This window comes from Pseudophryne corroboree, chromosome 2, assembly GCF_028390025.1.
Source record: "Pseudophryne corroboree isolate aPseCor3 chromosome 2, aPseCor3.hap2, whole genome shotgun sequence".
Classification (NCBI taxonomy): domain Eukaryota; kingdom Metazoa; phylum Chordata; class Amphibia; order Anura; family Myobatrachidae; genus Pseudophryne; species Pseudophryne corroboree.
This window is the reverse complement of record NC_086445.1, coordinates 760,364,579-760,372,337: the sequence shown is the minus strand read 5'-3', so window position 1 is coordinate 760,372,337 and position 7,759 is coordinate 760,364,579. Positions and strand designations below refer to the sequence as shown.

Genomic DNA, 7,759 nt, shown 5'->3' with positions numbered 1-7,759 from the left:
ATCATCTGCAACCCCAGCACTGACCCCTCTTCCTTCCAGTCATTGCACTGCTCACCCCACACAGAGTCTCACCCATTCTTTCCAGACTGATTCACCTTCTCTCATAACTGGTATAACTGGTAAGTGGTCACATGTGTCCCTGGTGCCTCTGCTTTGAGCGCTACAGGACTGTCTGGTGGTTCCTGTGTCTGTGTTGTGGTGAGACTGAGATCTTCTTTTGGAGTCCAACGTGGTTCGTAGATCTTCAGGCAGTGACCCTTGTACACCTGGGGTTGAGACTCATAGAGCGCACACAGCAGGTCTTCTTGTCCATAAGAGACGATTTTCCCAAGACTGTATGCGTCTACCAGTACTGGGATGCCCACCAGGACTTACACCACTGGCGGTAGTATGAGCTCAACCCCAAGGTGACCAGAATCAAAGCCGGCAGGAACTGAAACTCTAAGATGACTAAGTGAGCAGCAAGGAGGTACAGGGAGAAGGGAAGGTAAGCTATGGTTGAGTTACAAAAACTAAGGTACTGAAAGGATAGGGTTCTACCAGGCAGGGCAAGGTTAATACTAAAGGGAATGAACACAAAAGACACCCCAAACTGGGGATACCTCTGGCCTGGGAGGAACGGTACTAATACTGCAGCTAGTACTAAACAAATACTAAAGAAAGACTAAGGTATATTATTAGCAATATAATTCTATGAAAAGGGCTAGTACAGAGCAGAGGCTGGAAACCAGAGCCGACATTATAAATGACCACTGGAAAGCGGGCATGAATTCTGTAGACTGGAACTGGAACACAGCGACGAGGGCTCCCGCAGCAGGCAGGAGCTATGACCAGCACAGCACAATGGGCAGACTGGGAATATATAGGGAGTAGTAACTAGTGAACTGGCTCCATGCAACCAAGCCTCCTTAATTACTAACTCTGTGCAGGTTGTGCTCTGCACATCCACACCCAGCCCTAAGAACACCCATGCAGCCTGAACACTGCATGTACCAAAGCCCCCCTCTTGGCATCCCTGGTCGCTAAGCAACTGCAGGAAGCCCCTGGGTGGAAGCTCCTCATCGTCCTGGTAACCTAGCAACAGCCGGGATGCTGGGGAGAGCAAGCCAGTGGCTCATCATCAGAATGAGCCGCTGGCTCGTAACAGTACCGCTCCTTGAGGAGGGGATAACAAACCCTTAGAACATGCTTTCCATGGAAACTCTTTAACGGATGCCTTCTTCAATATGGGTGAATGAAAATTTTAATTCTAAGATCCAGGATCTCTCCTTTGGTCCATACCCTTTCTAATGGACCAGAAATTTTAGTTGTCCCCAGACCAGCCTATAGCCCAAAATCCTTTCCACCACGAACTCCAATCCATCCCGACCTGACACTGGAGAAGGACTCTGGACACGACCCCATCTAAACCTGGGAGCACAGAGCACCGGCTTGAGAAGTGAGCTATGAAACACATTATTAATCTTTAATGACTTGGGTGTTAATAGACAAAAGGCCACCGGGTTTACCCGTCCAATAATTCTAAACAGGACAATGAATTTTGGACCAAACTTTTGTGATGGCTGTCACAGCTTGATATTCAAAGTAGACAACCAGACCATGTCCCCAACACTTAAAGAACACGGTCCCCCTTGCTTGTCAAGAGATCTCTTTGACCTTAATGAAGCCAACTGCAAAGCTTGATGTGCCCTTCTCCAAATACTCTTTAACATAGTCACCAAGCCAGACGAGGAAGGATTGTTCTGAACAGGATCAAAAGCATTGGCTCTGAGATGACAAACAGAAACACAAAAGAATGGAGATATTTTGGAGGCAGAATGATATGAGTTATTGTATGCAAATTCAGCCATGGGTAGCACCTCAGATAAATTGTTATGGCACTTGGAAATGACACAAAGCAGATACTTCTCCATAGACTGATTGACATGCTCTGTCTGTCCATTGGACCGAGGATGGTATCCAGACATCAAACTCACATGCATACCTAGATTCAAACAAAATGACCTACAAACCCTGGCGATGAACTGAGACCCCCTATCGGACATGAAATCTTGGGGCAGGCCATGAAGTCTGAATATATGATGGATAAACAATCCAGCCAACTACTTGGTAGAAGCCAATTTTTCGTAAAGCCACAAAATGAGTCATTTTACTAGACCTATCTACTGTGACCCAAATGGTAGTCGTCTGTGAGGAGTACGGCAAATCCACTACAAAATCCATATTTCTTCAGAATAGACAGTGGAAGAAGTTGATCCATATGTGCTGTATGAGTTGTCTTGTTCAGGGCACATCTCTTACAAGAAAAAACAAAGAGTCGGGTGTCCTTAGTCATGGAAGGCCACCTGACTGCATGTGTCAATTGTTTCAATGTCTTGGGAAACCCCGGATGTTCAGCAGTCTTATTAGAATGAAACTGCACTAAAATGGCCTTCCGAAGAGCACTGGGAATGAATAGGCGCCTGGCTGGAGTCTCAGTAGGAGTCTGAGCTTGCACAGATAATACCCGCATGATAAGATCCTTTTTTTATTACTTGCTAAGTATTTCTCCAGACAACCATTACCAGCAAACCCCGCTCTGGATCTGCCATCCTCAACGAACCTGTCATCTCTGGAAGAAGAAGCACTAGAGGCCCTGGAAGAACTGATGGACACCACTGTACCCACTCAATCTAAAAGAACATTTCTTAAGAAAAAATCTACCTTTTTCCCAAATGACAACACTTGTCCGGAAGTCAAGGTTTTTACCAATTTGGTCTCTAGGGATCTGGATAAGTTATATCAAAAAAGAAAGTTCTCAAAACCAGTTTGTAATCTGTCCAAGGATGAACAGAAAGCCATCAAAGAAATCCAATCCTGGACCGATATCCTGATCAAACCCTCAGATAAAGGGGGGAATGTGGTAATATGGCCAGTGGAAAAGTATCTGGACGAAGCCAATAAACAACTAAATGATCAATCTTGCTATAAAAAAAGTATTTTTGATCCCACATCCAATTACACGCAACTATACATGAAGATAATTAATCAAGCATTTAACTCTGGCAGCATAACCAAGGGTGAACATGAATATCTATCAGTTGCCAACTCCAGAACTCCGACATTCTATCTACTACCAAAGGTTCATAAGAATCTCAACAACCCTCCAGGCCGACCAATTGTATCAGGTAATGGAGGCTTACTTGAGAAAGCCTGTATCTTTATTGATACACACCTGAGAGATCATGTGTTGAGCCTTCCGTCATACACCAGAGACACCACTGATGTCCTTCGGAAAATCAATACCATCGAACTTGATGAGACACATATATTGGTGAGCCTGGATGTGGAGGCCCTATACACCAGTATCAGACATGATCTTGGAATACGAGCTGTGGAGTATTTTCTAAAAATGGAGGAAATGACGGAATTCCACCATTTTCTACTCCGACTCTTGCATTTTGTACTACACCAGAATTACTTTACATTCAACAACCTCTTCTACACCCAGGTGAGGGGTACAGCAATGGGAGCGGCTTGCGCCCCCACTTATGCGAACCTCTTCCTGGGTTGGTGGGAGAGGGAGCATGTATTCACAGACAACATGGACGAACATATCCAACATGTCGCCTTATGGACTCGTTACATAGACGACATTTTTTTGATCTGGAGTGGAACATCAGAGGAACTTCATCATTTCATAGACCATTTGAACAACAACAATTTAAACCTTAGGTTCACCTTTGAATGCAATCCAGATAGCATTTCCTTTTTGGATCTCAGAATTTATAGAGATGATCGCAACCTCCTCTCTACTGAAATTTACCGCAAACAAACATCTACAAATACTTTATTACATCAAACTAGCTCCCACTTCCCCCCCACGATCACCAATATTCCCAAAGGGGAATTTCTACGGCTACGAAGAAATTGCTCTAGTGACCAAGTATTTGCCACTCGAAGTAAAGAATTGGCAATGAGACTGAAAGAACGCGGTTACAGCACCAGATCCATCAAAAAAGCCAAAAAAATCGGGTTTCACACACCAAGGGAAACTTTAATCTTCCAGGACTCTAAACCCATCAATTTCTGCAATGAATGGAAAGAAATCAAATCTATTTTGCAAAGACACTGGTCCATCCTACTATCCGACAACGATCTATCAGAGAAACTTAAAAACAGGATAGATCTCAGTTGGAGACGTTCCCCGAACTTACGAGATCATCTGGTCAAAAGCCACTTCTTATCAAGACCCGCACGAGATCCACTAGTTAGTGGTAGCTACCCCTGTGGAAACTGCAAAATCTGTGAGCATATAGTTAATCTACAGACAATACCTGACAGATATGGGGACACCATCAAGATCAAGAACTACTTTAACTGCAAAAGCACAAATGTAATCTACTGCTTATCATGTCCGTGCAACTTAAAGTATGTAGGAATTACCACGCGGATGCTCAAGCAGAGAGCCCTTGAACTCATGAGCAACATTAGAAACTCAAACAAAGACCAACAAAGGATGAAACAATTAACCTCAGTATCCAGACACTTTCTACAACAACATGCATGCTCGCCACAGGATCTCAAAATCTGTGGCCTTGAACAAGTAAAAATGGGAATCAGAGGAGGAGACATCATGACTACTCTTCTGAAAAAAGAAAGTGAATGGACTTTTCGTTTGAATACTGTGGCTCCCAATGGACTCAACGAGTACATCAATTACAATGTTTTCTTGTGAATTCATCAGTCATTTCTGGTCACCTTCCTTTTCTCATCATGACCATCATCCTACTACAACTTCCTCAATAACTTTTTCATCAACCTCTTCTCCCCAACCCCAACCTTTCCTCAACCCCATTTAACCCATCTCAATGCAGTACCCAATCCCTGCCAGCTTCCCATTTCTCACCTTCCCACCTCAAACCACACCATCCCCTATTTTCACTCACCATCCCCACACCACAATTCACAGCCAGCCCATTACATCCTCACCCACATTCATACCACCAAATCCCCCCCTTTACAGCCCCGCTCCTCATTATAGCCCCGTCATCTCCATCACCTTGCACACCTGCCCGCATTCCATCAGCTCATCTCATCCAACTCCTCTCCCCCCCCCTTCCCCATTTTCATCCCACCTATATACCTACACCCACACACACCATCTTAGCCTCCCAGCCCCAGTTCATTTTCCCTCCAGCTCACACCATACCACATCTTAGCAACTACAATCTCACACCTCCTTGTTCCTCCACGTTCATAGCACCCACATTTCCTCTATTCCTCCCCCCTTCACCAACCCTTTCCCCCCCCCCCCTTTTTTTTTTCCCCTTTCCCTCCCCCCCCTTCCCCCCCTGCCCCCCTTTCCCACTAACTTTCCCCCCCCCCGCGCCCCTTTCCCATTCTTCCAATTTTCCTTCCCCCCCATTCACCTAAACCCCCCCCCCAAATCCCACCCCCCTCCCCTACCCAACATCCCCCCCCCAACCCACACCTACCCCTTTCCCCCTCCCCCTTCCCCCCCACCTTGCAGCGCACCAACCTACATTTCACCTTCACCATTTCTATTTTTCCCTTCCTTCCCATTATCTTTTTCCCTTTGCTTCTAATTCTCACAATTTCATCACCTGTGACCTGCCTAGCCAAATGGCAAGCGACACAGCGACACAACTATTCCCAACCATAATATACCCATCCAATCCAATTTAGTCATCACGACTCACCCTTTTCATTTACCAATTTTTTCTACACCTATAACATCCACAGCTTCCACTCCTTCACAGATTATATATCCTGATTAATTAATTTTTACTCCTATCCTTAAACTACAATCGGATTACATTTACCCTTATGTCCTTTTTTATCATTTTTACCCATTTACCCATCCTCTAACCTATAAATCTCCATATCAGTCTTTTCCCATTTAATTAGTGCCTCCAGCAACCTGACAAAAGCCTAATTACACCTAATTGAACTTGTAATTAGCCCAATAAAAGGTTTATTCTCAAATATACTGCAATCTTTCCATTTGCAGACTCAGTATATTTTTATATATTTTCTATTTCTCACAAAGTGCATTTAGACCTTTGATCGTATATTTGCTATTTGACATTACAATTCAGCGTCTTCTGAGCATGTTTATTAAACAACACAGCAATTAACTCCTCAATTATCAGGACCCACCAGCTGCTTATAAGCCAGTAACGGAGGACCAGAGAGCAGGCAATCGTGAACAAGCTCCAAGAGCGAAACGTACGTCGCGTCACTTCCGTTTCCGGTTTCCGAACTTCCGGTCGGCGGACCGCGGACACCGGCGCGTGTGTGTCTCTCCACAGCACTCACCATACACCCTGGATCCAGAGTGACTGCTCCCATCCACAATTACAACAAGGGGGGTATTTTGACCCCTCCACCAAACAGTAGGAATACCACACTCTTTGAAGCCATAACCTACTTTTACATCTTTATTATTTCGGTAACCGCAAATATCTTTTGCTAAAAATATTAAGAAAAGGTTACACATTTCCTGTTATTGCACCTAGTTCGTCATATTATTATGGGAATTTATGACTGATCAGGAACTAAAATTATTCAGTGCATTAATAAGCGTTTGGGACAGCATTACATCCTACAGCAAATTTAACTGGGGTTTAGGACTAATCGAAATAGTCCTCCCCCACACCATTTATTCACCTTACTGCACTCCCAATTTTTTGGAGCCCATGATATCTGGACTATAAGAGTTCCTGACAAATTAACCGGGGTTTAGGACCAATTTAAATAGTCCTCCCCCACACCATTTACTCACCTTACTGTACTCCCAACTTTTTGGAGTCCATAATATCCGGACTATAAGAGTTCCCGACAATTTGACCAGACACCGTACCTTGTTCTGGGCAACATAAAGCAGGATAAATCACCTGCGGTCATACCACACTGAGTATGCCCAACCTCGTCTGATCTTGGAAGCCAAGCACTGTGGGCCAGGTCAGTACTTGGTTGGGAGACCACCAGAGAATACCTGGTACTGCAGGTATTTTTATCCTGCTACAAGCAAGTAGACCTGGAGCCCAGGTACCAGTCAATATTACATGGTGAGCCCAGCGGTACTACATTGAGAATTTTCTCTCTGCTCTTAGTACCCCAAGTGAGTGATCACACACGACTACACTCACAACTCGTTCTGAAATTATATCTAACAAATTATTATACCAATTTCAGAACCATAGCACCTTCAATACCAGAGAGACACATATGTGAATACATATTTTGCTTAAACGGAGCAGGCTATTCTTTTCTTTGTTGATCTGGATTCTCTTACACAGTCAACTTTAATGAAATTGGTTGGATTATCCCTTAATCAAGATATAGCAACTCCATCTTTTGCATTACTCACTCATATATATTTGTTTGCCTCAAAGCTCTACATTTTAAGAGGAATCTCAATAAAAGTTAATTTTTAATATTATAATATTACACTAATTAATACAAAAGAGTGCCCCAGAAAAGACGTGTAGTCTTTCTTTCTCTTTTTGGCTCCTGCACTACACAGGAACCATACAAATCTCCTTAAGATCCTGCATTATGCTGGCGTGTATGACAGAAGTAGGAACAATGGATGACTCCAAATCTTCCAAATCCTGCACTGGTAGGGAACTGCGAGATAAGGCATCGGCTTTGATATTTCTGGAACCTTTGCTGAATCTGTTTCCTGATTACTGTTGCTACTTGTTGCAGAGTCTCCCAGGAGGACAAGTAACCTGGGGTTACAGCATAATAT

The 7,759-nt window shown here is 43.9% G+C and overlaps 1 pseudogene; it reads left to right on the top strand.

The window, feature by feature from the left end:
- The first annotated feature begins 6,897 nt into the window (after positions 1 to 6,897).
- On the top strand, positions 6,898 to 7,015 carry LOC135054318 (5S ribosomal RNA; annotated as a pseudogene).
- Positions 7,016 to 7,759: the final 744 nt, after the last annotated feature.